Here is a 27,973-nt window from a genome sequence, read left to right as displayed (position 1 = left end):
CTTTGGCAGTCCTCCTCTGCTCATTCAGAAATACTGTAGTGTTACTTCCCTTTTCCTATAAGAATCTCTGCCAAGATTCTTTGGAGTCCCAGACAGCTGTTTCCACTTGTAGAAGTAGAGACACACAGGAAGGAAAGCATGCTTTTGTGGCAGAGAGAGATGCAGCTGACTCTCAGGCTGCCGGCTGCCTGCCAGCAGTGTTACGCCATTCTAAACCCTGTACTTCTTCTCTTCCTATCCCCCTCCCTCCCCCCTTCAGAAAACAGTTTGATGCACTATTGCCCAGTTATTTAGACTACCCAGAAAGAGCCCTCCTCTCCGAGTCAGCAGAGATCTTGCTTAATTACATATCAAGGGCATATCATCACACCAGATCACAGAACCCACAGTGTGCAGGTTTAACCCTTTAATTGGCAGATGGTGAAATGGCTGCTTTATGTAACTTGATGCTGAACGAGAGCAACAGTGCCAAGTAAACAGGCATTTGGAGAACTGCAGATCTCCCATAACAGCCGTAAAAAAAAAACCACGTTTCTTCTGAGCAGCAATGCCAAATACAGGGTTAAATAGTACGGTAGTTTCACCCTCCCATTTTGACCATGATTCACACACTGCTTCCCCCAAAATGTCTAATGACAGAACATTAACATTCCCCCCCCCTCCTCACAAAACACTGTATCAGTTTTTTGTCACAGCTAGAGCACTAAAACAAGACCATCCTCAGCCCTTGGTACTGATCCTGGCCCAGACCAAAAGAAGCCCATTAACATACCTCACCACTGCTATTTAAGCACTGAGACACTGTACGCACAGCTCTGATGCACCCCTGCTATTCCACGGACATCTACACCTCGCTCCTGCCCTGCAGCACCTCCTACTACTCCAGTACTTACACCCACACATCTCTGCTACTGTAGTTCGTTTCTGCACTGCAGCACCCCTGCTATTCTAGTACCGACACCCATACACAACTCAGCTCCTGCACTTCATTTCTACATTGCAGCACCTCCTGTTAGATCCTCCTCCCTCCTGTTAGATCCTTTGAGATCCTCCTCCCTCACCACACACATAACTTTGACAGTGTATCTCACACACACATATGCGGTCTCCCATTCCAAATGCTGCAGTCAGACTTCTGCTAAATGCATCCGGTTGGCTTGGCAATTAAGCTTGTGCCCTCTGTTCCAGTGGGTGCCATTTGGTTTCAACCAATCAACCGAGGCCAAGGTCCAAAGTTTAAACCCCTCCCATTCCCCCATACTCCATCCAAAACTCCAACAATTCAAAGTATGTGTTATCACAGCATGCTCTCTGCTCTCCAACTCCCAGACCCCACTGTTCCTGTCCAGGACCTCCCATCCTTACAGTCCCAGGCAATACCATTTGGACTTTCTTTACGCAGTGCCAAAATTATAGACCAGGCTCAAAAAAAAAAAAAAAAAAGATATTTAATTGGTTGGACAGATAGCGTTTGGGACAAATATATTTCCAGCAAAACCAGGAAAGGGCAGAGGGAACAGGGACATGGTGCAAATAGCTACCCAATATAACTTTATTTTGATTTAGCTCGTACCTTTTCAGTGCTAGCTCAAGTTATCTTGCATGCAGAGATATGAATGCTAAAATGTGCTGAAATGCAGAACCCACAGATCAAAGTACAGGGAGCAGAAGCTATTCAAACAAGATAGTTAGCACTATCTTGCAAGACTATCAGCAAGACTGCTCTACTTATGCTACATGAAGGGAAGACACAGCAGATCCTCTAGTACGTATTTCAGACATGAAAACATGGATCAGATACACCAAAAGAAGAGTACAGCTTCTCTCTCACACACACACACACTACCCCACCAAAGCACAGGACATGCTCCCTCATGCAAACTCACAAGTTGCCTTACCACAGGACAGGCACATATACACACACTCACTCTAAGGCTACCAACTAGATCCAGATTTGCAGGATAGAATTGATCCAGTCCTGGGTTTACCCAGAACATGCTGGGGCATGTAATCTTGGTTTTCTTAAGGGATGCAATGGGGAAATTAGAATTATTGGCATTCATACAGTCTATTTAGACGGAGTAATAGGAAAATGGAGACTCATTCAGAGATAATCATCTCATTTCAGGAATGAAATGTCTATTATGACTCCAGGAAACCCCTCAATTTCAGACTGCCAAGTTACCCATTCCAGAAGTGAGGCTTTTTTTGGCCAGGCCTGGATGTCTATCAACTTCAACTTGGTGCATTATGGGATCTGCAGTACTGATTTCATAGGATAAAATCATGGACTACAAATACTGTTCTGCTTTGAGATGTAAGTTTAAAACCAAGACTGGCCAAAATGTCTCGCTCCTGAAATGGTAACTTGGCAGCTCTGCAATTTCTCCTTCATGATTCATATTCTTATGTGTGGTCTCTTCACAGACTGCATTTATTTGTGATCTAGACTAGGTTATCATTATGACTTACACCTGATACCTAAAACTTCCCATAGTAATCCAATTAAAATGCTTGCAGACTTCTGTTATGGAATTCAGCTGCTTCCCTTCCTCTGGAGAAAAAAATATCTTCACTGGGATGTACCAGGGAGTGCTCCCAGCAACCTCATCACCACTTCCCTTTGTGAATACATCTATAAGCATGTACTGTATTTATAAAGTATTTACAAGTGTTGTATTCACTTGTAAATACTTGTATAAATATAGTGCACGCTTGTAAATGTATTTACAAGTGAATACAACTGAATATATTTTGGGGCAGCAGGCAGGGCTGTGTTGTGCCTCTTTGCTTCAGTTCACAAACTCCACCCTATACCATCTGGAATCTCAGAATACAGACACTAGAAGCAATATGCAACAGGTCCTCTGATGTCTATATAGTACTATATAGTACTTTGTCTCAGCTATGAGTTAGTTAGAAAACTGCAAGTAAATAGCCCAGGCTTTCTCAAACATATCCTAGAGATCCCACGACAAGCTGAGTGTTTAGGATATCCACAATGAATACGTTTGAAATATTTCCATACATTGTATACCCACTATATGCAAATTAATTTCACACTTATTCATTGTGAAGATGCTGGTTGTGGGGTTTCAGGCCAGACAGAGCTCCAACCTACGAGCCAATGTAACACCTATGTCGACATGTACAGATCTGTTGCAGTCTTTGCACCCGTGCGTGTGGATGATATAAGTGGGAAAGTAGTAGTAGGACTGCACGGTCCTCTCTCACTATAGTCCCACTTCGGTAGCAAACGCCAAATCCTGATTCTGCCAGGGACAACAATCTCAGAAATAACCGGAGGCTGTGCACACAGGGCACCAGTCCACAAGAGGTGATTGGTCACTGTGTGTGCGTCCATCTGGACATGGATGCATGTTTTCAAGTGCCACAATTACCAAAGCTGCCCTTCTAATGTTTGCAAATACCTCTTTCATTCATTTTAAGCAGATTAGTCAGAAACGCCACCACCAGCCATATCTTTGATTCCAAAGTTTTATGAGTCGGGATGGTCTGCAGTGATTTGAAGAGGGGGCTGATCTTGATAAAGCCTAAGGGTGAAACGTGTTGGCCAGTCCCTTCCCAGCACTAAGAAGAGAAATTCACTAAAAGTGCAAGCCCAAAGCCAACGGCTTTAAGCTAAGTGATTCTTTTCCTTATTCATGAAGTAATTGTAACTAACAGCACAAGCATTTTTTTTTATTAAAACCTTAAAAATATGATTTAAAAATTATTAAAAATTACTAATATTTATTATAAATGAAAAAAGGCAGATCGGATGATGATTATAAGCCGACAATGACAGCTATTCACACGTAAAATATGGCTGGTGGTGGCATTTCTGACTAATCTTCTTAAAATGAATGAAAGATGTATTTGCAAACATTAGACGGGCTGCTTTGGTGATTGTGGTAATAAGCGTAAAAGCAGCATAAAAGCGATCTTTGGCTGGTCGATTCTTACTTTGTCTTTCCAAGTGCCAACATACGCCATACCATGCCATGCCATGTGTGTGTGTGTGTGTGCATACATGTGCACTGGACGCCTGTCTGGCTGATCTCTACTTACCGGCAGAGGGGGGAGGGAAGCAGCTGCACGCTCTGACCGTCCCGGTCTCCAGTATTAGCCCTGGGTTTCCCCGTCCCCTCTCTCTCTGCCCCCCCCTCCCCCGATTTGTTTTCGTTCTCTCAGCTGACAGCGCAGCAACTTCGCCAGCGCACTGGCGCCGTGACGGCTTAATTCCGCGCCCGCCAGCAGCCTGCCGGGAACTGTAGTTTGGAGCGGTGCCGCCGTTCTGAAGGTGCCCTGGGTAAAAAAAAGCCTCTAAGACTAGACTCCGTACCTTAGCCCCGCATGAGAATTACCTAAAGACGTTGACGGGAAGGAGTGCTGCATTGACGGCACACAGGAGGTGATTGATAGGTGATAGCGGGGCTGATGGAAGGTGGCGATGTATGATGGCGTCTTTGGAGAACGCCAACAATCCCGATCACATCCTGCTGGATGCTACTTTTCTCCAGGATTAGAGCCACTGGGACCTTTCCTAATCCCTGCTCTTCCCCCTCATAGATTTGATGGCAGAAATGAAGGATTCATCTATCTTTTATTAGTTGTTCCCTCTCTCAAAATCATAAATACCAGAAGACAGTATATTTTCTCAGTCACAGCACCACAAACATGGAATTCTCTCCCACTTTATTTAAGGGAGGAGAAAAACCTCGACAAATTCAAAAGCCAACTTAAGAGTTTTCTTTTTATAGACGCTTTTAATCCTTAATTGAATTGCTAATTACTCTGTATAACTTCCTTTTACTTCAGTCAGCTATATATTTATTTTGTTTTCCCATCCATTCTGTGTATTTACCCTTACTTATCCCTCCTTTCCTATTATAAATTGAATTTCTTCCCCCTCTTTCCCAATGTTTCCTGTCCAAATTTGTCTAGTTTGTTTTAAATTGATTTTAATAGTTTATTATATTATTGTTAATTTTTTATTATGTATTTTCTGTAAATGTAAATCGCTTAGTAGTTACGATAGGCGATTAATCAAATATTGAATAAACCTTGAAACCTTGAATCTCTGCAATAAAGATTCTAGAGTTAAAGAGCTCATCTGTGAACAGTGCAGTGTCCCACGTGGAGGGGAGGAGGGGAGAGAACAATATTCCATAAGGAAAATCGGGACAGCCCTCGCAGCTAGGAAAGCAGAATCTGGAGTTCCCAAACTTTTTTAGGCCTTTGCAGTCGAAAGTACTTCTCAACTAACGTTAATGCAGCTATTTGAACTTTTGAGAAACTAGTTATGTGTAGCCATACATTATTAAACTTAGGATGTGGTGCATAGGAAGTCTTTGCTGTATTCCTACCCACAGATGAAGACTGAGAACTATTGACTTTTGATCCAATAACTTCTGTGCAGACCAGAGCTAATTAGTATTTCTCAGTCACCAGTAGCTAGTAGCCATGGCTAAACTTACTCAGTCTTGACTAGTCCAGGTAGGCTTGATAGTTCGGGGGGGGGGGGGGCAGGTAGGAAGTGTGGAGGAGTGTGTGGCGCAGTGGTTGGATCTACGGCCTCAGCACCCTGGGGTTGTGGGTTCAAACCCCGTGCTGCTCCTTGTGACCCTGGGCAAGTCACTTAATCCTCCATAGCCCCAGGTACATTAGATAGATTGTGAGCCCACCGGGACAGAGAGGGAAAATGCTTGAGTACCTGATTGTAAAAACCGCTTAGATAACCTTGATAGGCGGTATATAAAATCCTAATAAACTTGAAACTTGAAGCTGAGCCCTGAGCCCTTAGTGCAGTACCAGAGCAGCTTTAAAACTAAGAAATAAAGAGGAATAAGAGTTGTTTGAGAGCAGGGGCTCGGTGCCTCAACTCTGCATTAGGGGTGTTACACCCAGTCAGCCAAGTGCTTCCCATCTAATATTCTTGCTTGCACAGAGGAGCCAGTGTGAAAGATGATGCGTGCTGGGTGTGTCAGTTTTCTTCCTTGGGTTATGAGGGGAAAACATTTAGGGCGCACTTTGGGGCAGCTGGCAACAGACCAAAGAAAAAGAAATAGCTGTGTAAGGGGAGCTCCTTACTGTGGAGTCTGACAGCCTGTCAGTCTTTGCATGGTTGGCTCTAGCCTAGGGAGAAGAGGTGTGTGTGAGCTGAGGAAGAGCCATGAGAAGTCCTGATGCTGTTCATATAGGCACCAGGGAATAAAAGGAGCAAGTGCTGGGTGGCTATTCCATAGAATGCAGTCAAGGTGCAGAGTTTTGGTGGTCAAACCCACACCAGTCCATGACAGGAGTGATAGAGATGGCAGTGGGCTCAAATTTAGCTGGAGCAGCCTAAGGAGCCTGTATGCCCAAGGAGCTGCAATGGCTAGATGTCATAAAGCAGCTTCAGATGGCTTTCCCCAAGTTTACTTTGGCAATGATAAGGCCTTTTCTTTGAAAAATGCAGGAGTTTCCATGATTCTGTCCCAGGAGGGCTTTCCTAAGAGGCATTGGACACAGAGGAAAATGAGGTTTTGGTGCAGTCTGCAGAGGAGCAAGAGCCTGCTGAGGAAACCTGATGTTTGATAAAGGCCAAATGGCCCATCCAGTTTACTCATCCGCAGTGCCTATCCCATGCTTTCTTGAATTCGGACATAGTCTCAATCTGTGTCTCCACCACCTCTTCTGGGAGACACTTCCATGCATCTACCACCCTTTCTGTAAAAAAAGCGTTTCCTTAGATTACTCCTGAGCCTGTCACCTCTTAACTTCATCCTATGCCCTCTCATTCCAGAGCTTCCTTTTAAATGAAAGAGGCTCGACTCGTGCATTTATGGCACATAGATATTTAAATGTCTCTATCATATCTCCACTCTCCTGCCTTTCCTCCAAAGTATACATAGTGAGATCTTTAAGTCTGTCCCCATACACCTTATGACGAAGACCATGCTCCATTTTAGCAGTCTTCCTCTGGACTGACTCCATCCTTTTTATATCTTTTTGAAGGTGTGGTCTCCAGAATTGTACACAATATTCTAAATGAGGTCTCACCAGAGTCTTATACAGGGGCATCAATACCTCCTTTTTCCTTCTGGCCATACCTCTCCCCATGCAACCTAGCATCCTTCCAGCTTTCGCCGTCACCTTTTCAACCAGTTTGCCCACCTTAAGATCATCACAAACAATCACACCCAAGTCCTGCTCTTCTGTCGTGCACATAAGTTCTTACCCCCTAAACTGTACCGTTCCTTTGTGTTTTTGCAGCCCAAATGCATGACCTTGCATTTCTTAGCATTAAATTTTAGCTGCCAAATTTCAGACCATTCTTCATGCTTTGCTAGGTCTTTCTTCATGTTATTCACACCATCCGGGGTGTCTATTTCAGATTTTGGTGTCATCCACAAAGAGGCAAATCTTACCTGACAGCCCTTCAGCAATATCACTTATAAAAATGTTAAAAAGAACAGGTAACAGTACACTTAAAACAGACAACCTGCTATTTTGATTGTTCAATCAGTAAAACACAGTACAGAAAATTGTCAGCATCCCAAACACTTGCGTGCAATCACTTCTTCAGAAAAATGTTACTTCAAGGTATGTGCCACAACAATTATGCCATAATATGAAGAGATCAGAACACTTTATTAAAAAATTACTTATTTTTCAGAATCATGAAAATCATAAAAAGTTACAATATTTAGATTTAGGAAAACTATTATATAGTGTTTCTTTTATTTTTGCTTAGCTAATAGAATTGTCTCTCCCACTACAAAGCCTACCTGACTGATTTCAAAGGCAATCTCTGGAAAAAAAAACCTCCAAAAGCTTTAGTCTTCTCTGATGCTGACTGCCTGCTTAAATATTATAAAAAGTCAACTTGTATTTTTTTCTTTTACTATCAACATATGGAAATGGTCTACACTGTTTGATCTTTCTAATTCTAAAATGGTGTCAGCATGGTAGAGATCTGGAAATGTGTTCTCAGGAGCAAAATGCTCAATGACTGTACGGTTGAGAACATTCATAAAACGTGATACAAATTCTATTGCATGGTTCTTCTATAACCTTTAACTTGTTCCTCATTGAGCGAGAGGAGCAAGCCTAAAAATTATACTTACAGACTAAATCATAATGTGTTTGCTTCTGCTCCTTGTCATCCTCTTAGGTCATCCATTCCTTGTGAGATCATAAGCATTCTAACTCACCATTCACTGTGAGAGCGACAGCCAAGTAAGGCACATCATGCACCTTCCTAAAGAATCACAAAAATTCCTCCTTGCTTTTTGAATCTAAGCGCAAATACAGGCAGTCCCCGGGTTAAGATCATTTGACTTATGTCAGACTCATACTTAACAAACCAAGGTCCTGTCTCTCCATTCCCTTCCTGTGCCAACGCACCCCTTCTTCCTCCCTTCCTGTCCAAATTCAACCCTCCTCCCTTCTGTGTTCCAACATGCCCCTTGTTGTCCTTCCCTCTGCCATCTGCCTCGGTGGCCTGCAGCCGCCGACAGCCTCCGGGGCCTTCAACCGCCGACAGCTGCGGCCGACATCCACCTTGGGGGATTCTCACGCATGCGCACTCCTACCTGTGGTGCCCTACAGCGCACGGAAAATGGGAGCACGCAGGTGGGAGTGCGCATGCACGCTTAGGGCTTAGGGCTTTATTAGATATTAATAAAATTTATTTTTTTTAAAAAGAACAGGTTACTACTTCTATTAAATATTTCTATAGCGCTACCAGATGCACATAGCGCTGCACAGAGTCACAAAGAGTAAGAAAACAGTCCCTGCTTTGCAAGAGCTTACAATCCAGACAGGCAAGACAGACAAACAGGATGTCATGGCTACAGTTAAGAGGAACGGTGAATCAGCGGGCTGGGTTGTAGGGCAGAGGAGTGTGTTAAGGATTGAAAGCTATATCAAGAACTTTGAGGCACACCCCTGGTAACATCCCTTTCCTCAGAGCGATCTCCATTGACCACTACCCTCTGTCGTCTTCCACTCAACCAGTTTCTGACTCAGCCCATCACTTTGGGGCTCATCCTGAGGGCACTCAGTTTATTTATTAGACATCTGTGAGGAACACTCAAAGGCTTTGCTAAAATCTAAATACACTCCCTATATCCAATTCTCTGGTCATCCAGTCAAAGAAATTGATCAGATTTGTCTGACAAGACCTACCTCTAGGAATCCATTTTGCCTGTGGTCCTGTAATCCACCGGATTCCAGAAACTTCACCATTCTCTGTTTTAAAAACGTTTCCATTAATTTGCTTACCACAGAAGTCATACTTACCAGCCTGTAATTCCCTACGTCTTCCTTACTTCCATTTTTGTGTAGAGGGACCACATCCACCCTTTTCTAGTCTTCCAGTAAACCTAAAATGAGTTTTGTTATGTTTACACGCTTTTGGACTAAAAGGTCTGCACTTACTGATATGGCTTTGCTTGTGGTCAGTCTGCTGCTGCTCACGATATCTTTTTTTAATGTAACCAAGTGAGTTTTGAACACAGACAGTACAATGTTGCCTGCATTAGCTGATATTCATAGTGATGGATGCTCTTTCAAAAAGGTCACTCTCTTCACGCTTTCTTCTTTTTTTATCAGAAATATCTTTATTAAGCTTTTAAATAATACATCAGATTGGTACAGAAATCACCCCATAACATCTTAATTCCCCCTCCCAAACAAAAGTACAACAGGCGACGGATTGGGAGTACAAGCTAAAAAATAGATCAAATGGTGTGCAATCAACAATAATCATCCAGAAGAGTCTGAACCCTTTTAAAATGTTAAGCCATATATTACCTAACAGCAGCTGCTAATTCATCTTTGCCCACTGCACAGAAAAAGAAAGAGCGGTGTAGTTTTTCCTTTCTGATAAAAACATGTTGAATTTCTAAACCCATAAGAGTGGACAGCAGAGGGCACAACCACAACACGAACCAAACTCATAGCATCTCCCAGAGAAACCAAATCCAGCAGCAGGCTAGAGTTTCTATCCAGGACTTAAGAGCTTTGAAGATCTCCTTACATAGATCAGACGAGAAAGTTCATCATGTTGAAGAGGCTCTAAAGACACACTGCCTAGGTAATCTTTTAGTAACACCCCAGTCTATGTGCGGTATACTGGTAATTTTCTTTAAAAAGGTATTAAGTTGAGGGGAGCAAGATACAGCCTTCTACCTTTCGCTTAAGCTGTAATGGGGAAAAGGAAGCAGGTTTCAAACAGATTCCAATTTGGCTAGTGGGGAGAGAAAGATTTAAAGACCAAGGATTCTAGAATGGACCCCTGTGGCACATACACAATCGTGTATGTTGAGGGCACTGAGATGAACCAGTAGATTGATGGAAGAACCGACCATGAAGAAAATAAATAAACCACAGTATGATGTGACCTCCCAGTCCAGAAGAGAAGCAGATGGAAGATAGAATAATCCCAACTGCTCTAAATGATCTCTTACTATATGAATGCTGATTTTTTTTTTGGTCCCTTTACCGAGACTCCACCAATAATCTGACTATTAGGTATTGTTAGTGGCACACGGTGCTGTCCTCTCTATCATCCCCAACCAACATATCTAAAGTCTATAAATTAAGGGGCTGATTCTATAAATGGCGCCCAAATCAGCCAGCACCTATTAAAAAAGTGCCGGTCGTGTGTCAATCGCGGCTAGTGGCACCTATGTAAAAACTTAGGCGCCCAAAATGTAGGCCAGGATTGGCAAAGCCTACATTTCAGGCACCTAAGTTTTTGGAGAATGGCGCTTAGCGGGCACCATAATCACGCTCCGCCCATAGAAATGTCCATCTAGGTGTTGGGTGCCATTAAGCGCATTGCGATAAGTGCCTGTCTTTTATAGAATTGGATAGGCACCTATCGCTCAAACTTTTTAAAAATTGATTATTGAGACTGTTAAGAGCATTTTGCCAATTAAGTTAGGCATCCCATATAAAATCAGCCCCTTAAGCTCTTTTTGACGGCCTTGCAGTGGCGTACCAAGGGGGGGGGGGGGGGGGGGGGCGGTCTGCCCCGGGTGCCAGCCCTGAGGGGGTTCTCCCGGCCTTGCCGTTCAGTCCCCCCTCCCACCCCCGAAGGATCGCTCGCCCCACTGACCTTCCTGCACCACCTGTGAAGCAGCCCGCAGCAGGTTCGCGACGTCAGCGATCCCTGAGCTGCTTGGGCGCTGCTTCCTGCGCCGCGGTCCCGCCCCTCCTCTGACGTCAGAGGAGGGGCGGGACCGCGGCGCAGGAAGCAGCGCCTAAGCAGCGCAGGGATAGCTGACGTCGCGATCCTGCTGCGGCTGCTTCATAGGTGGTGCAGGAAGGTCAGTGGGGCGAGCGGTCCTTCGGGGGGGGTGGGGGGGACTGAACGGCAAGGCTGGGAGCATAGGTAGTGCTGCTTCATAGGTGGTGCGGGGAGGCCGAGCGGTCCTTCAGGGTGGGGCGGGTGGGCAGGCAGGTAGGCTTTCAAGGGGGAGGGGGGTGACAGGCAGGCAGGCCTTCAAGGGGGGACAGGCCTTCAAGGGGGGGGACAGGCCTTCGGGGGGGGGTGCAGACCTTCAAGGGGGAGGGACAGGCCTTCAAGGAGGGGCAGGCAGGCCTTCAAGGGGGGACAGGTCTACAAGTGGGGGACAGGCCTTCGGGGGGGTGCAGGACTTCGGGGGGGGTGCAGACCTTCAAGGGGGTGCAGGCCTTCAAGGGGGGGACAGGCCTTCAAGGGGGGGTGCAGGCCTTCAAGGGGGGACAGGCAGACCTTTAAGGGGGGACAGGCCTTTGGGGGGGACCCTGGTTTAGAAGTACACGGAGGGAAGGGGGTGTTCAAAGAGACGTGCATATGCCAAACTTTGGGGGGGGGAGGAAGAAATAATGCATCTGAAAATAGAGGAAAGGAAGAGAGATGATGGACCATGGGATTTAGGGAGGGAAGGAACAGAAAGGGAGAGAAATTGGACACAAAGGAGGGTGTGGAGGAGGGATAGAGATACTGGATAGGAGGGTAATTGGGAAAAGAAAGGGAGAGATGGTGGACTCTGGGGTGGTGGGGAAGGAGGAAGAGATGCCGGATGAAAGGGTAGTTAAGAAAAGGTGGATCTGTGGAGGGAGATGAAAAAAAGGAAAGATACCAGACTTCCTGGGGAGGGGAGGGAAATGGAAAGGGAGGACAGAGTTGGCAGATGGATGGTTAGCACGCAGAAAGAAGAAAGAAGGAGACCCTGGCAAGCAAGTTATCAGAAGAAAACCAGAGCCTTGGACCAACAAGATTTGAAATATAACCAGACAACAAAAGGTAGAAAAATTAATTTTATTTTCTGTTTTGTGATTATAATATGTCAGATTTGAAATGTGTATCCTGCCAGAGCTGGTGTTGGACTGCAAACGTGAGCTAGGATTTAACAGAGAGAGGAAAAGTCCTTTTTGTTTCTTTATTTTATTTACACCACAGCGCCAGTGTGGTTAGGAGAAGCCAAAGGGGGTGAAAAAGCTATAAAACCCACCAGGAGTTTTGAAAAAAATCACCCAACTGGGCAGGAAAATCGAATTGAAAAACCAATTCAATAGGCTGAATTGAATCGAAATTTTTTTTCCTGAATCTGGCAGCATTAGTTTGCACTACTGTCTTAGACTTTAGGACCTGGGATTGGGGAGAGATGGCATCCTCAGTACTTTATAATGCAAGTGAAACGAGGATTTGGTCAGACTTTTGAAGGGTCTGCAGAAAAAAAATATTGTATAGGCTGGGGACATGAGACAGCAGGAAATGGGAACTTTTCTTCCTTCTATTTTTGTGAATGGAAAGGCTGAGGATGTCAGAGTTCAGTTAAAATATGTGCTTTATAAGAAAATATAATAATGTGTTTTATAAAGTTTATAGCATAGCTGGCCTACCCAATGGTGGGTGTATGAGGAGATTCACATTTCCTGCACAGCTAAGTCCATGTGAAGTTACCTTGTGCTGTATTTGACTACCTATCTGGGTGTGCCGCGAGATGCCGGCAAGGAGGAGAGGCACTGGCGCTGGCTGACTGCTTACAGGACGTGCCTCTTGTGGTGAGAGGCACATCCTGTAGGCAGTTGGCGCCTCTCCTTCTGTAGCACCCCCCTCCCCCATGGCGTAGTAATAGGTTCTGAACATGCATGATGTAATTGTACTTCTAGCAATTTTTAAAAAATGTACACCACTTTGAGCCTATATTGAATGCCCATTAAACATTTTAAATAGATAACAGTTTCATTTACTATTCATGTTATTTGGGGGATTTCAACCTATTTCAGTATATTTTTGAATCTTCCTTGTGCCCTATTGTGGTTACCATCTTTCTCTTATTGCCCATTGTAGGCAGCATCAGTGGGAAAGTAACTTATAGATTTGTACTTTCTGTCTGTCTGTCCATCCATGTCTGAATAGAGTTGGTTGCACTTAGTTTGGGAGTCCCTCAAGTCCTGCATCCCCACAGACATGGTATAAAATGCATGTAATAATAATAATAATCATAATAATTTTATTTCTTATATACCGCTATACTATAAGTTTGAAGCGGTTTACAAAGAGGGTCGTGCCGGGAGAGGGTGCAGTGTTTACAGAAGGAGACATATGTTTACAACAAGATACATATGTTTGGAATAAGAAATAAGCTAGGTATTGGAACCAGGGATTTGAGAAACATAAGCTTTGTGGAAGAGTGTGCATAATAAGTTGGAATTACAATGAATAATATACAGGGAAATTACAATGTGCATGAGATAATGGGGGAAGTTTACAGTGAGAAGAGGATATTACAAAATGAGCAGGAACAGGAGATGGATACAGTGCGATACAGGATAATACAAAGTGAACAGGATATTACAAAGTGAACAGGAACAGAAGTTTACAATACGATACAGGTTAATACAAAGTGAGCAGGTACCGGGGAGGTTTACCATAAAATAAAGTAAATTACAGAGTGGACCAGTACAGGATGTTTATAGTAAGATACAGGATATTACAATTTGAACAGGATACAAGAGTTAAACGCTGATTTACGGGAGGAAATATACAATGTGAGTAAGAGAGGAACCCAGCCATAAGTGTTGGAGGGGGAAGGAAGGGTAGGGGTGGGCATTCGGAGGGAATATAGCTGGATGAGGGGGAGAAACTTAGGTGGTGTTGAAGAGACGGGTCTTCAGAGACTTTCTGAAGTCAGTGTATGATGTGGCCTCGAGTATTGGTTTTGCTAGCCATGTGTTCAGTTTGGCTGCTTGGAATGAAAGCATTCTGTCTAGGTACTTCTTGTAGTGACATGATTTCAAGGATGGGTAAGTAAAGAGGTTAGCTCTGCGGGAGATCTTTTGTGGGCAGTTGGTGAGGATTTGGGAAGCTAGGTAAGTTGGAAGCATTCCGAAGATCGCTTTGAAACTGATGCAGGCGAAATTGAAAAGTATTCTGGATTCTACTGGCAGCCAATGAAGAATTTGGAGATATGGGGAGATATGTTCCCATTTTTTTAGCCCGAAGATGAGGCGGACTGCTGTGTTCTGGATTAGTCTTAGCTTGTGGAGTGACTTTTTGTAAGCTCCCAAAAATATGATGTTGCAGTAGTCCAGAGTACTCAGGATGGAGGCTTGTACTAGTAGACGAAAGGATGACTCGTCGAAGAATTTTTTGATAGTGCGAAGTTTCCAAAGAGTAGAGATGCATTTTTTGAACATTAGATCAGTGTGTTTTTCTAGTGTTAGATGTCTGTCAAGGGTAATCCCTAGTATTTTAATAGATTGGGCAATTTCGTAATTTTTGCCGTTCACGTGGATCATGTTGTCTTTAATCTGCTCGTTGGGAGAGGCTAGGAAAAATTTGGTTTTTTCTGTGTTCAGTTTGTGTTTGAAGGCCTTCATCCAAAGTTCTATTTGGTTTAGGATATTGGCTAGGTGAATGATGAAATTTGGCGAGATATCGGATAGTGGGAGAACGACGGTGATGTTTAAGCTATGTAGTAGGTGACCCAGTGAGATGAGGTAGATGTTGAAGAGGGTCGGTGATAGCGGGGAGCCTTGGGGAAGTCCACAGTTGTTGTTCCAGCTGAAGGAGAGTTTATCTTCTTTGAGTACTTGATAGGATCTGAATTCAAGGAATCCCCGGAACCAGGTAAGGGTGTTTCCTGAGATGCCTATTGATTCCAGACAGTTCAGCATGATGGGGTGGTCAACTAGGTCAAAGGCACTACTTAGATCCAGTTGGAGGATCAAAGCATTGGAGCCTTGACTCAGGAGGGAGTGTAGAGAGTTTAGGAGGGAGGCCATTACAGTTTCGGTGCTGAAGCCGGGTCTGAAACCAGATTGGTTGGTATGAAGTAAGTTGAATTTGTCTAGGTAGTTGTTTAGGTTAGTATTTACCAGGCCTTCCATTAATTTGACAGCCAGAGGGATGTTTGCAACAGGTCTGTAGTTGGAGATGTTGTTGGCTGCTTCTTTTTTGTTCTTTTTTATAGGGGTAATAATAATTTGGCCCAGGTCTTCTGGGAATTTCCCAGCGGATAATTGTAGATTAATCCAGTTTAGAAGTTTGGTTTTGAAGATAATGGGGGCAGATTTCATCACGTTTGGGGGGCAGGGGTCTAGTTTGCAGTAAGATTTTGCATATTTGTTGTAGTACTTGGTAAACGTTTGCCAGTCAGTTTCCTTGAAGTAGGGCCAGCTCATGTCGGCTTTGGAGGAAGGGTCATGGTCCTGGAGGATGGTGTAGTTCCAGTGGGAGTCTTGTGAGCTTGTAAGGGCGAGTCTTGAATTAGATATTTTTGAGTTGAAAAAAGTGGCCAGGGCGTCTGCTGTGATCATGGAGTCTTCTGCTAGGTTTGTGTAGGGATAGGTGTCGAACAGGTCTTTGACTAGTTTGAATAGTTTGTTGCTGTTTAAGGAGGTGTTGCCTATAATGTTGGCGTAGAAGGTTTTTTTCTTTTTAGAGATGGTGTTTTTGTAGTTAGCTAGCTTTTGGCGCCAGGCGTCTCTGGATTCTGGAGTTCCTAACTTTATCCACTTCCTTTCTAATCTTCTAAGTTCTCTCTTTATCCCAAGGAGCTCTGGGTCAAACCAGCCCGATAGGTTTCTAGGTCTGAACCTTCTTTTCTTCATTGGGGCCATTACGTTTAGGATTTGGGTGCTGGTGGAGATCCAAGAGTTCATGAAGAGGTTAGGGTCCTCATCGTGATTGTGGGTAATGTCATAGTGAGACCAGAATTCTACGGGGTTGAGTTTGCCTCTGCTTGTTTTAAATAGTGTGGGTTTGTGTTTAGCTTTCGTTGTGGTTGATGTCTCTTGCCATTCCAACTCGAAGTTGCATATTTTGTGGTCAGACCAAAGTGAGTCTGACCAGGTTGCTGATGTCCATCGGATCGTAGGGTTTGTTGAATGAGATTTAGACAGGGATACAATGTCCAGTTGGTGGCCTTTTGTGTGGGTTGATATTGGAGGGGAGTGAGGGAAGCTTAGGGAGGTTAGAAAGGACCAGCATTCGATGGATTCCGGTAGATCTGGATTCTCTAAATGTAGGTTGAGGTCGCCGCATAAGAGGTTGTAAGGGCCCGAAAGTGAATTGGTTAACAGGAACTCCTGAAATTCTTCTTTGGCTGCTGACCATTTTCTGGGTGGGATGTATGTCAGAGTAATAGTGAGGGAATCGGATAGCAGTTCTGATTGAAGCTTTAGAGAGAGGATTTCCAAGGTGGGGGAGGATTTAGAGCTGAGCATGGAGCAATTTAAGTTGCATATATTAGTAGTAGTAGTAGTAGTAGTAGTAGTAGTAGGGGGGGGGGTGCTGAAAAGTTCTCAGGCCAACCAAGAAGAGAATGATGTGGATAAGGTTCAGTCAAAGATCTGAAACAATATCAAAACACAGAATTTTGTTTCTGCAGGTTGGCACTTAAATAAGATATCACTCTTTTCATCGCCCAGAATTTAGAAAGTTGGTTGGTTGGTCTGAGAACCATTCAGCACTCCCTTGTACATAAGAGAAGCGCACACCTGAAGTTCATTAGAGAATGACACGGTGACAAAATTCATCACCGTTCCCATCCCCGCGGATAACCGGGGGAAATAATCCCATGTCATTTTCTAGTGTCTATTTCAACCTCGGTCCTTCTACACCAGCATTCTTCAAAGCAAAGCTTGTAGGTCAGTGGTTGTGCCCAATTATACTCTGATTCTTCCCTCTCTCCTTAAAGAATGACATGAAGATGGTTTCCCGCGGTTATCCGCGGGGACGGGAACAGTGATGAATCTTGTCACCGTGTCATTCTCTAAAGTTCATCTCCCCACCGGTTAGAGGATGTAAATTTAAAAGACACCATCAACATCTTCTCTCTTATCAAGCAACATTATAGGGGAAAGACCTGGAAAAACTAATTACGCACGCAAATAACTATGGTGAATTTAAGAAACACTTAAAAACATACCTGTTCTTGAAGTACCTAGGTAGCTGATCTGCACAATCTCTCCCATCACAATCTCCCATAACAACTGATCTCTTAAATTGTTAGCCACTAATCTCCAACTATGTAAGTTCCACTCAATTTGTAGCATCTTTCTAATCATTGTAAACCACATAGAACTTCATGGTCCTGCGGTATATAAACTGTTATTATTATTATTATTATAAAAGTGAGCCAATATAGGACAATCAATCCATTGTGACATCATTGATGAGGTTGGCTCTTATTGGTGGAATGAGGCATTATGACATTCTGCCCAGAACAATTGCCCTGTTTGCCCTCCCTAATGCTAGCCCTGGTGGACAGACAGAATGGATAGGATCAATTGAGCTTTATGTGCCATCATCTATTGTGTCTAATGCATTCCCCCCTCCCACACTTTTACAAAACCATAGCACGGTTTTTAGCGCTGGCCACAGCAGTAACAGCTCTGACACTCATAGAATTCCTATGAGCGTTGGAGCTGTTACCGCCGTTACCGCCGTGGCTGGCACTAAAAACTGCACTACTGTTTTGTAAAAGGGGGGAGGGTTAATAGATATATTCCTCAGGCTTCAAAAACAAAGAACAAGATGTGCCACAAAAGAACGAAAGCTCATTTAAGCTCATTTAAATCATGCATTCACTGGATTCTGTGACGATAAGTTTTACAGTATCCATTTTTGCTCTGGCACTAATAAAATATAATTTATCTTTGTTGTTCTTTACCTCATTGTGGGAAAGTAAATAATGCATAAAAAGAGTAGCTCATAATAAAGGAGCCTTAAAAGGACCGTACCATCCTGCAAAAAGCTGATTTGTAAAGTAGCCACTGATTTTTTTCTCAAAAATAACCAATAAGCCTTTGGGAAGGGGTTGGCATTAAAGCACCCTTCTCTGCTTTTCAGCACCATGATCTGGACAGTGCCTGTAAACTGACAGATGGACAGACACCAACATCAAAACAGTTTTTCTGAAAGTTTAACGTGTTAGAAACTCGCTTGTCTCCTGATTATGTCTACAGTACAGTCAGCATGATTCTCTGACTCTGGGTTTTTAGATCAGATTAGTTGTAACTCTCTTAAAGAAATGAAAACTCCAGGCTAATGTCTTCAGGGCCATGTGACACATGATCTATTATGATGATGTATCAGATACATAGAAAATATTGTACCCAAAGTCATGTAATACTACTTTCATTTGAAGATGACTTGTTATTTTGAAAAAGGATTATGAGTTTCCTCCTCTCCTATCTCTCTTTCTTTTCTTTTTGCTGCTCTGCCGACACCAAATTCTCAAGATGTTTCAGGGGTCTGAGAGGTTACCAATAGACATGTTTTCTTTGTGATCCACACATAGATATGCAGATGCACACATATGTATCAATAAGTAGGTTCTGTTAGTTAGGAAAGCATCATGTTTATGGAACGCTCATATAGTTGGACCACAAAATGTGCCCAATTATCCACTTGGTCGAACCCAAAGAGCGACTACGGCCGTCTGACTCAGACTAGACCTGACATTAAAATCTGTGACTCTTTTTTGATCTGACAGCTCTAATGTTGGAGCTATTTTAAACTCTATAAATATTAAAATTCCTCTCACACTTCTTTTCACATGGCTCTAAAAATAGGTTTTCCCAATTGCTCAGAGATTTTAAGTATGCAGAGAAAGTGTTTCCAATACAGTTCTGGAGTCTCACCTCCTAGGGCTGGTTTACAGAATATGGACAATACACATGTGTCAGGAAAGCATGCGAGTACCATGCCTTCAACATAAGGAACACCCAGCATGCATAAGGAACTGTTTGACTCCTGTCCTCTAACTTCCTTTTCTTTCCTTCTGTGTATAACCCATCTCCCTTTTGCCATAGTACAACATTCCCCACTGCTTTCATTGTATATCTTATCACTTCTGGGATCTTATAAACTCTTTGGGAGAGTGGCTTTCATAGCATTTCATCCCTGTATCGCTCTCTGATTCTGCAGTGCCCACCACCCATTATTCTGCATGCCTTTTAGGAGAATAACTCAGAATATCTAGGCTAGGGCTTTCTCCTCATCAGTGTTTCTGCTTAAATCTGATGATATAGAATCTCTCCTCCTCCCCTCCTCTTTCTTCCAGAGCTGCAAGAATTTGATTACATAAGGCATCCATAGCAATTCCCCTTGTGCATAAATGATTTCAGTGTTTTGGTCTATTCAATATTCCTCCCCTCCTCCACTGCATCAACCTCATCATCCTTTTGTGGTCTGGTGATTGCATTGGAATAATGGACTGCCAAGGCTGTAATACTTCATCATTCCCCCTCCTCCCTGGAGGTCGCTGTTACCAGCAGGCAGGGTCAATGAATTGCTAAAGTTAGCAGCCCTGCTCAGTTCTGCATCTCCCCCCCCCCCCCCCCCACTCCACACTGTGCTATTTTTAACCCAGAACATCAGGGATTACTTTCCTCTGTGCTTTTCCCATTTGAATGAGAAGTTGGGATGGCGTGTGTGGGGGGATGGGGGGGGGGGGAAGACCTTCTCTGAAAGGTCTTTCAGCAATCACACAGTTATGTGCTGACAAAACATGGATGTTAGATCCTGAGACTGTGGCATTTGCCTAGGAAAGCCCAGTCTCAGAAACCTGCAGTTTATGCAAAAAAAAAGGTGCAGAAAAATCAGCTTTCAGCACCATTAATCGTATACCATTACTGGGAGGATTTAGCATTTACAACAACAATTTATTATTTATATAGCGCTGCCAGGTGCATATAGCGCTACGCATTGTACATGTAAGAGATGGTCCCTGCTCGGAAGAGCTTACACTCTATTATATGACAGACAAAGGGGAAGTCAGAACAAGTGCTTATGTAGGGAATTAGAGGGGGAACTGATAAGGTGGAATCATTGCTCTGATTTTATCCAACATTGTAGAACGGCAGAGGGTGACATTGAGAGGGGAGTAGTCTGCAGAGCTCTGTCTCAGACTTCCCACTCATTCTCCCATATTCTGTTATTTGTGGGTTTTCTCAGTCTCTGTTGGTGCTCAGTATTCTCGGTCCTATTAACATATTCAAACAGTCAGACTAGAGATACCACATGAGCTTTTGATGAGCAGATCCCTGCCCTCTCTGCTGAGCTGGAGTTAATCCAGTTACCATATCATAGCAGAAATCATTTGTTGCCACACTATTCATTCACAGAGGCATAAGGGGGCCAATACAGGAAAGTGGACTTGGCTTTGCGCAGAGCTAATGCAGGGTGAGGGCAGCTTTAGTGAAACAGTTTTGTGGGAGCACAGATGCAAAAGAGCCTTATGTTAGACATCAGCACACAGCACATTCAAATCAATAGTCATGAGAACATTAACTTTGCTGCGCAGATGCAGAAAAGTGTGCAGAAGATGATTTTATGGCCTCCGTGAAAAGCATAGTTTAAAAAAGACAGAAATGGGGGAGAGTGCGCTGGAGGAGCTACATCAGTGGTCCCCAACCCTGTCCAGTCAGGTTTTCAGGATAGCCCTCATAAAGTAGACTCTCAGCTATCCGGCATCCATGGGGATGGTGGATGCCGATAACTGTACTTTCTGGTTGCTTAAGAGTTACTGATATTTAATGCCGGTCACCGGAAATGGGCCCGGCATTGAATATCTGGGCTCAGCACTGACCACAGGAGTCATCCCGGCTAACTCCCACAGTCTGAATCAACCCCAAATTGTCTATGGCTGTATCACTCTACGATGGACCTGTAATTAAAAAATATATAAATCCCAGAACATTGGAACAAAAATCTTGCTCAGCAAAACTCAATCACCCTCAAAATTAAAATTTATTTATTAGTTCAATTTTCTATACTGTTCTCCCCAGGGAGCTCAGAATGGTTTACATGAATTTATTCAGGTACTCAAGCATTTTCCCTGTCTGTCCTGGTGGGCTCACAATCTACTTAATATACCTGGGTGGAATTAAGTGACTTGCCCAGGGTCACAAGGAGTAGCGAAAAATCTCCTGCATTATTTCATTGCAGCTTCATTAAAGGTTGATTGACACTTTGAAGCTGCAATGAAATAATGGAGGAGACTTTAGAGCAGTGTCTCTCAAACTTTCTCGAGCCGGGGCACACTAAAGGTAGTGGCCACGGCTTGAGGCACCCAGAAATGCGCGGACGTCGCCATGATAACATCACGGATATGCATGACATCATCACGCGACATCCGCGCATGTGCAGAGGCCCTCCAGATGGGCCCTGAGACGCTAGTAGGGGGTGCCAACAGGGAAGAGGGCACTGGCGCCAGCTGATTGCCTACAGCAGTGTTTCTCAACTACTTCAAGCTAAGTAACCCCTAAGTCTAACAAATATCAACTGAGTACCCCAATCACAGACCTCCCTAGGCCCACTCAAGCTCCGCCCCAGATCCCATCCCCTTTACTAATTGTAATGAAATTTTTCATATACACACAATATACACAGCAGATATAAATTCTCAGAACTGACACATTTCAATCACTATATTGGAAATAAAATCATTTTTCCTACCAGCGATCCTCTGCAGGCGGCTGTAATTAGCTTTAAAGGTGAGACCGGGAGGCCAGGGGAGAAGCTGAAGGACGCTAGAGAGAAGGGGGGAAACATGCAGGCCTTTGGCAAATTGGGCAGCACTGGTGCTGTACCGCGTAGGGAAGTCAGCTGGCAGGCGCCTCTCTTCTTCCTCAGTGTGCCGCAGCACACTTGAAATCTCAGGAGCCTCGGCACACAGTTTGAGATACACTGCTTTAGAATAATACTAACCCCTGACATAACATAATATCATTCATATTTTTAACATTTGTTGTTTTTGTTTTTATACATGATTATGTTTATTTAATAATTATTATTTATGTATATAATTTATAGACTCCTGATGCAGGCCTGGTGGCCGAAACATGATCATGTCGAGTCATTGAGTTACTTTGGATGAATGAGCTATTTTGGATGAATAAAGACATTTGGATTTATCAGATGAGTTGAAAGACACTTTTTGTGCACCATTCTGATTGGACATTTCCACTTTTGCTCTTGCTTGTACAATCTTTTTATGTCACTAAATACCAATTTAAAAAAAAAAAGGATTTAAATATACTCTAATAAACAGTCACAGTGAGTGAATGTGAACCGATGATGATGTTTATTACCCCAGTAAAGAAACCCTTATATCATGGATGTTTGAGTGTTTGAGGTCTACTGCTTACTTTGATAAATGATATTTATATGATCTGTTTTACACATCTTGGCTCAGTTTTGAGAGTGATTAAAAATATATACACACGTATATTAAAATAAAGTAAGCTTTTGACTGATTTTGGATTGTTGGACGCCTCTCTGTGCTCAGGGGTTCTGTTGAGATTTCAATTAGGAAGTAGGATACTGCTTTACTTCCTGTCCCCCACGCTCACCCCCTGGAGAGATCAGGCCACACCCAAGGTTATCCACTGCTTATATTTAGCTGCTGGACTCACAGTAACTGTTTTTCAGAGGGAACTGAGGTTTATAAATAGCAGATGTCGGCAGAAGAGCCATGCCCAGGAGAAAGGATCTGCCCAGGAATGGGGCATAACTTTCATTATGTGCCCAGGGGTTCAAGGACAGGATATTTCCAGAGCATAAGTTATCGGTAAGCGAATCCCTTTGTATGGGAATTCTAGAAAAGAAAACAAACAGAGCCTTCTTACAAATAGTATAATACCACCAAAAAGCACATTTATCTGGCACCACACACATGGAAAGTCATTTTATAAAAGGACACATAAAATAAAAATAAGAATGGCAATTACTCCTAATTTTTTTCTATAGTAAGTGGTTCTCTTCACTTTTTCCAGGCCTACCCCCCTTTATTGTGGTCTAATGAAGATATATGAGGCTTATACCCTTTTCTTTAGGCCCCCCCCTTTATACAAAGCCACATTAGGCTTTTTATCGCCAGCCGTGGCGGCGGTATTAGCTTCGACGCTCATAGACTATCACCCCGGCCGGCAATAAAAAAGCCTAATGCGGCTTCGTAAAAGAGGGGGAGGGGGGAATTTTAAGGTTTAATATTTTTTTTCCTTATAATTGTTTCTTTCTTCATTACCCGAGCAAGATAATTCTTGTAAAAATATCTGAAATTTCAATAAGAACCCCCCGCCCCCCAATAAAAAAAAGAGTGTCATTACTCTGGGATTTATACCAGTGGTGTAAATTTCACCCAAACAGCCTCTGCAAAGTGTGGGGGAGGAGCCCACTCAGGCCAGAGACCCCCACGCTGTAGTGATGGACACAGAGGTATAATTGATTTTAAAATACTTTGTACTAGCTCCCTCCACTACTCTCTAATAAAAGCTTTATTTTCCAGCAGCTGGAGAAACTTCTCCCATTGCTGAGATGAAGTCTCTTGCTAATAGCCACAGAATCACCCCTTCAACCTGACAGCAGGAGACACTCCTCTGGTTGCACGGAAAAAAATTCTTGATTAGAGCAGTCAGCAAATTATTTCACAGTAAGTGATGTTAATTAGCTGTCACAATCTTTCTTACCTAACTTTTAGGCAGTAAGAGGTATCCCTCCCCTCTCTCTGCTACTTCTGCAGCCAGTGCCATGGGAAACTTTCAGCAAAATTTTGCCCCTCATTTGAACTTTCACCGCTGGTTTTGCTACCTACAGATGGATTGCGAACCCACTAGTGACAGGAAAAATACCTGTATTTAATGTGTACAGTTCAGCATATATCCAGTAGTGGTATAGAAATGATTAGTAGTAGTTAATTGTCACTATTTACAAGTCTAAATGGTGGGTTTTATAAGTACAGGTACTAACAAAAGCATTTGTTCACCATACTATCAGTATAAATATTGGGACTGTGATTTAAGAAAACAGAAAAATTACAACTTATAACCAATTGCCTTTGAGTGCTGTGATTGACCAAGGATGCCACATTTAGGGGCGTGGCCCCGGTTGTGGTTCACTCTACTGTATGGTTCTGATCACTTTGGGTTAAGTGGTATATAAGTTTGGAAGTAATTGTTGGGTGACCTTGGTATACTTTTTGGGGGTTTATAAACCTACAGATTAGCAAGTCAACCTCTGAAACTGAAATATTTTGCAAATAGAGGTAGTTGTGAATGCCTTAGAAGAAAACACAATTTCCCCATCAACCACTGGTGAGAAGTTAACCAGGGGATATATGTGACTTGAAGCAGGTATAAATGCTGACAAGAAAATGTTTACAGGTGTACATTAAGGGCAGGATTAAGGCATAGACAAATTAGGCATTTGCACAAAGGCCCAAATGTTGATAAGGGCCACTCCCAGAATTCCTAAGGTAGATTGTTGTCCTACTAAGTTAGCTGCTGGCAGAAAGAGCTTGGGGAGGGGGAAGAAGAGACAGGAACCTCAACTGCCTTCCGAAATCTAGCTATTCTCCCTATCATCTGAGCATTGTCCTCTTCCTTTTGGTAAGAGCATTGGTGAGCAGCACATCTTACCTTATGCTTCCTCCTCTGCTGCTTTTCCTCTGCAGTCAGAATCACAGGCAGAAGGGAGAACCATATACAGTCCTGACCTCTGACCTCCAAGTCTACTTGAACTCTGTTGATTCATGGTTAACTTTACATTTTCTCCTATTAAATCCTTTGGCCTTATGGTCAGCCTCTCTATCCATATTTTGCCTACATTGTGCAGTCAACTCATTCAGGTATCTTGGAGTTATTCTGGATTCCCAACTATCCTTTGACCTTAAGATTTTATCAATAGTCAAATCCAGCTTTCTTACATTATATTAATTTCTAGTTACCTGGACAATATTGTGCTTGCAACCCTTCTTTACTCTCTTATTGCCTCTCTATGTTGGTCGGTCATAATTTCTCATATGAATTGCCATACTGGGACAGACTGATGATCCATTAAGACAGACTGATGATCCTGTTTCCAACATTGGCCAACCCAGGTCCCAAGTACCTGGCAGAAACCCAAAGAGTAGCAACATTCCAGAGCTGAGATTGTGATGTCATAATGCCTCATTCCACCAATACCTAAGAGCCAATTTCAGTGATGTCACAAAGGCTTGATTGTCCTATACTTGGCTCACATAAGAACATAAGAATTGCCATACTACGACAGACCAAAGGTCCATTAAGCCTAGTATCCTTTCCAACAGTGGCCAACCCAGGTCCCAAGTACCTAGCTAGATCTCAAGTAGTAAAACAGATTTTATGCTGTTTATCCTAGGAATAAGCAGTGGATTTCTCCAAACCATCTCAATAATGGCCTATGGACTTCCCTTTTAGGAAATTATCCAAACTTTTAAAAAACCCTGCTAAGCTAACTGATTTCACCACATTCTCCCGCAATATTTCAACCAGGTTTCTTTGCCATTCACACAATTACAACCATGTTACTCCACATTTGACCCAACATCACTTGCTTCCCATTATATATACAATCCAGGCCAAGATTCTATCTCATAGGATGCTACATTTAGGGACCCCTTTTTATAGCTCCTCTCTTTTACGCTCCCTCCTGTTCCTTGTGTTCAACCCCTGAACACTCTTTCTCTTCCCCTGATCTTAAATTTACACAACATTCAGTCTTCTATATCACACCTTTCTTATGAAATTTTCTTCCCTAGTCTCTGTTGAGCAATTCTACCCTAAATTTAGAATTTCTCTGCCTGGTAACAAAGGATCTGCAAGCTGTAACAATTTTTTAAATTTTTCCATTCATTTTTTTTTTTTTTTTTTTAGGTTGGTAGAATTCCTTACACATCCAGGGGAGGGAGGGGGGAGGAAAAGATATTTTGTTTATTAAAATACTTAATTATAATATTATAATTACATAATTTCTCTTATTGTAGCAATTTGGTAAGAGGGGGGAGAAAATGATTGCTCTAAGTATAAATTGTATGTTTAATAATGCATTTTATGAAATATTTATATTCAGATATTTGTATTGCATTGTCAAAGTTTAAAAATCAATAAAGATTAAAAAAAAAAAAAAAAAAGAATTTATCTTAAGATTCACCTCTTCACTCTTGCTCTCTGAGTCAGGCAATAGGGTAGACAGTTTGTTAGCAGTTGACTGCATGGGCCCTCCTCCATTTTATTTTCCTATTATTGGTGTAGTTTCTTTTATTTGATTTGTTAACCATCTCAATTGTCTCATGTTGAAACATAATAACATAGTAAATGATGGCAGATAAATACCTGAATGGTCCATCCAGTCTGCCCATTAGTTATCTCCATTAAAAATTCATGATTAAATTAACTTGTCTCTTCTTTGATATTTCTGGGTCATAGACTATAAAGTCCACCTGGCATTGTTCCAAGCTCTCTCCAGTCTATCCAACCATTCTGTTTGCAGGATATCTACCATAAGTCTGGCCAAGATGGTATACTGTATTAGAGAATGACACAGGGACAAATTTGTTCCCGTCCCCTCAGGAACTCAATTTTCCCATCCCGTCCCCACGAGTTTTGATGATGTCCCTGTCCCTGTCAGCTCTGCCTTAACCGCACAAGCCTCTAACACTTATAATTCTAAAGTGTTTGAGGCTTGTGCAGATGAGGACAGAGCTTGCAGGAATGGGGCAGGGACAGAAAAATAACTCATGGGGACGGGAAAATGAGTTCCCATGGGGACAGGGAAAAATTTGTTCCCGTGTCATTCTCTATACTGTATTTAATAAACATAAGAAATTTAAATATAAACATATCTCAAAGTGTGTGTGTGGGGGAGTGGGGGGGGGACAATGCGAGTCTTTGCCTGGGGCCAACTAAAGGATTAATCTTGCCTTGTACACATTACATATGTTATTGTTCTAAAACAGAATAATTTTGAAGGACTATCCAAACAATGCCAGAACACACTTTCTTAAAAAAATCTATCTGTGCTGAGACTTATACCTATGTATAAATAGCAGCTTTTCTAAAAATCAAATTTTATATGATCATTTAAAGATGTAAATTCATTTTTTACATGTGTAGATGGCACCTAAGTTTGCAAAACATTGGTGTGATGTATGTGTTTCTGTGGGTCTGTATGAATTTGTATGTGCGTACATGCATGGAGGAGGAAGACAGCATTCATATCTGGACTTTTTAGACGAGTGGGTTTTATTTCTAGATAATTTGGATAATTTCCTAAAAGAAAAGTCCATAAGCTGTTATTGAGATGGACTTGGAAAAATCACCTGCTTATTTCTAGGATAAGCAGCATAAAATCTGTTTTACTTGCCAGGTACTTGTGACCTGGATTGGCCACTGTTGGAAACAGAACACTGGGTTTGACGGACCTTCGGTCTGTCCCAGTATGGCAACATTTATATTCTTATGATTTTTTTGACCTGTGTAATTTTCCAGTCAATACTCAGCTCACAGTAGTCAGTGTTTTGGGGTTTAAAAAAAAAATTTTGACCACCACAAGCAGAATGAGTCCCAGATATTCAATATTGAACCATGTCCAGGCACTAGCATTGAATATACAGGGGTAATTGAAACTGCAGTGGCCACTGGAACTTATTGGGTCCCAGATGATATTCAGCCAGGACCC

The 27,973-nt window shown here is 42.7% G+C and overlaps 2 protein-coding genes across 5 annotated transcripts in view; one reads left to right on the top strand and one right to left on the bottom strand.

Annotated features, from left to right (window-relative positions):
* The window catches only part of ORMDL3 (ORMDL sphingolipid biosynthesis regulator 3), a 39,250-nt gene extending 35,054 nt beyond the window's left edge, over positions 1 to 4,196 (bottom strand). The window contains exon 1 of one of the 2 annotated variants that reach the window (XM_033918493.1): positions 4,072 to 4,196. The gene's annotated coding sequence lies outside the window, so the exon portion shown is untranslated. Of the gene's footprint in view, positions 1 to 893; positions 996 to 4,071 lie in introns of those variants that run through there. The other variant, XM_033918494.1, reaches the window with a different exon arrangement.
* Positions 1 to 27,973, top strand: part of LRRC3C (leucine rich repeat containing 3C) — a 214,515-nt gene that overhangs the window by 162,228 nt on the left and 24,314 nt on the right. The window contains exon 1 of one of the 3 annotated variants that reach the window (XM_033918490.1): positions 4,316 to 4,414. The exons of the other annotated variants lie outside the window; for them this stretch is intronic. The gene's annotated coding sequence lies outside the window, so the exon portion shown is untranslated. Of the gene's footprint in view, positions 1 to 4,315; positions 4,415 to 27,973 lie in introns of those variants that run through there. 3 annotated transcript variants of the gene reach the window in all.

Source organism: Geotrypetes seraphini, chromosome 13 (assembly GCF_902459505.1).
Source record: "Geotrypetes seraphini chromosome 13, aGeoSer1.1, whole genome shotgun sequence".
Lineage (NCBI taxonomy): Eukaryota > Metazoa > Chordata > Amphibia > Gymnophiona > Dermophiidae > Geotrypetes > Geotrypetes seraphini.
Note: the sequence above shows the minus strand (reverse complement) of the source record. Positions and strands in the feature narration are given on the sequence as shown.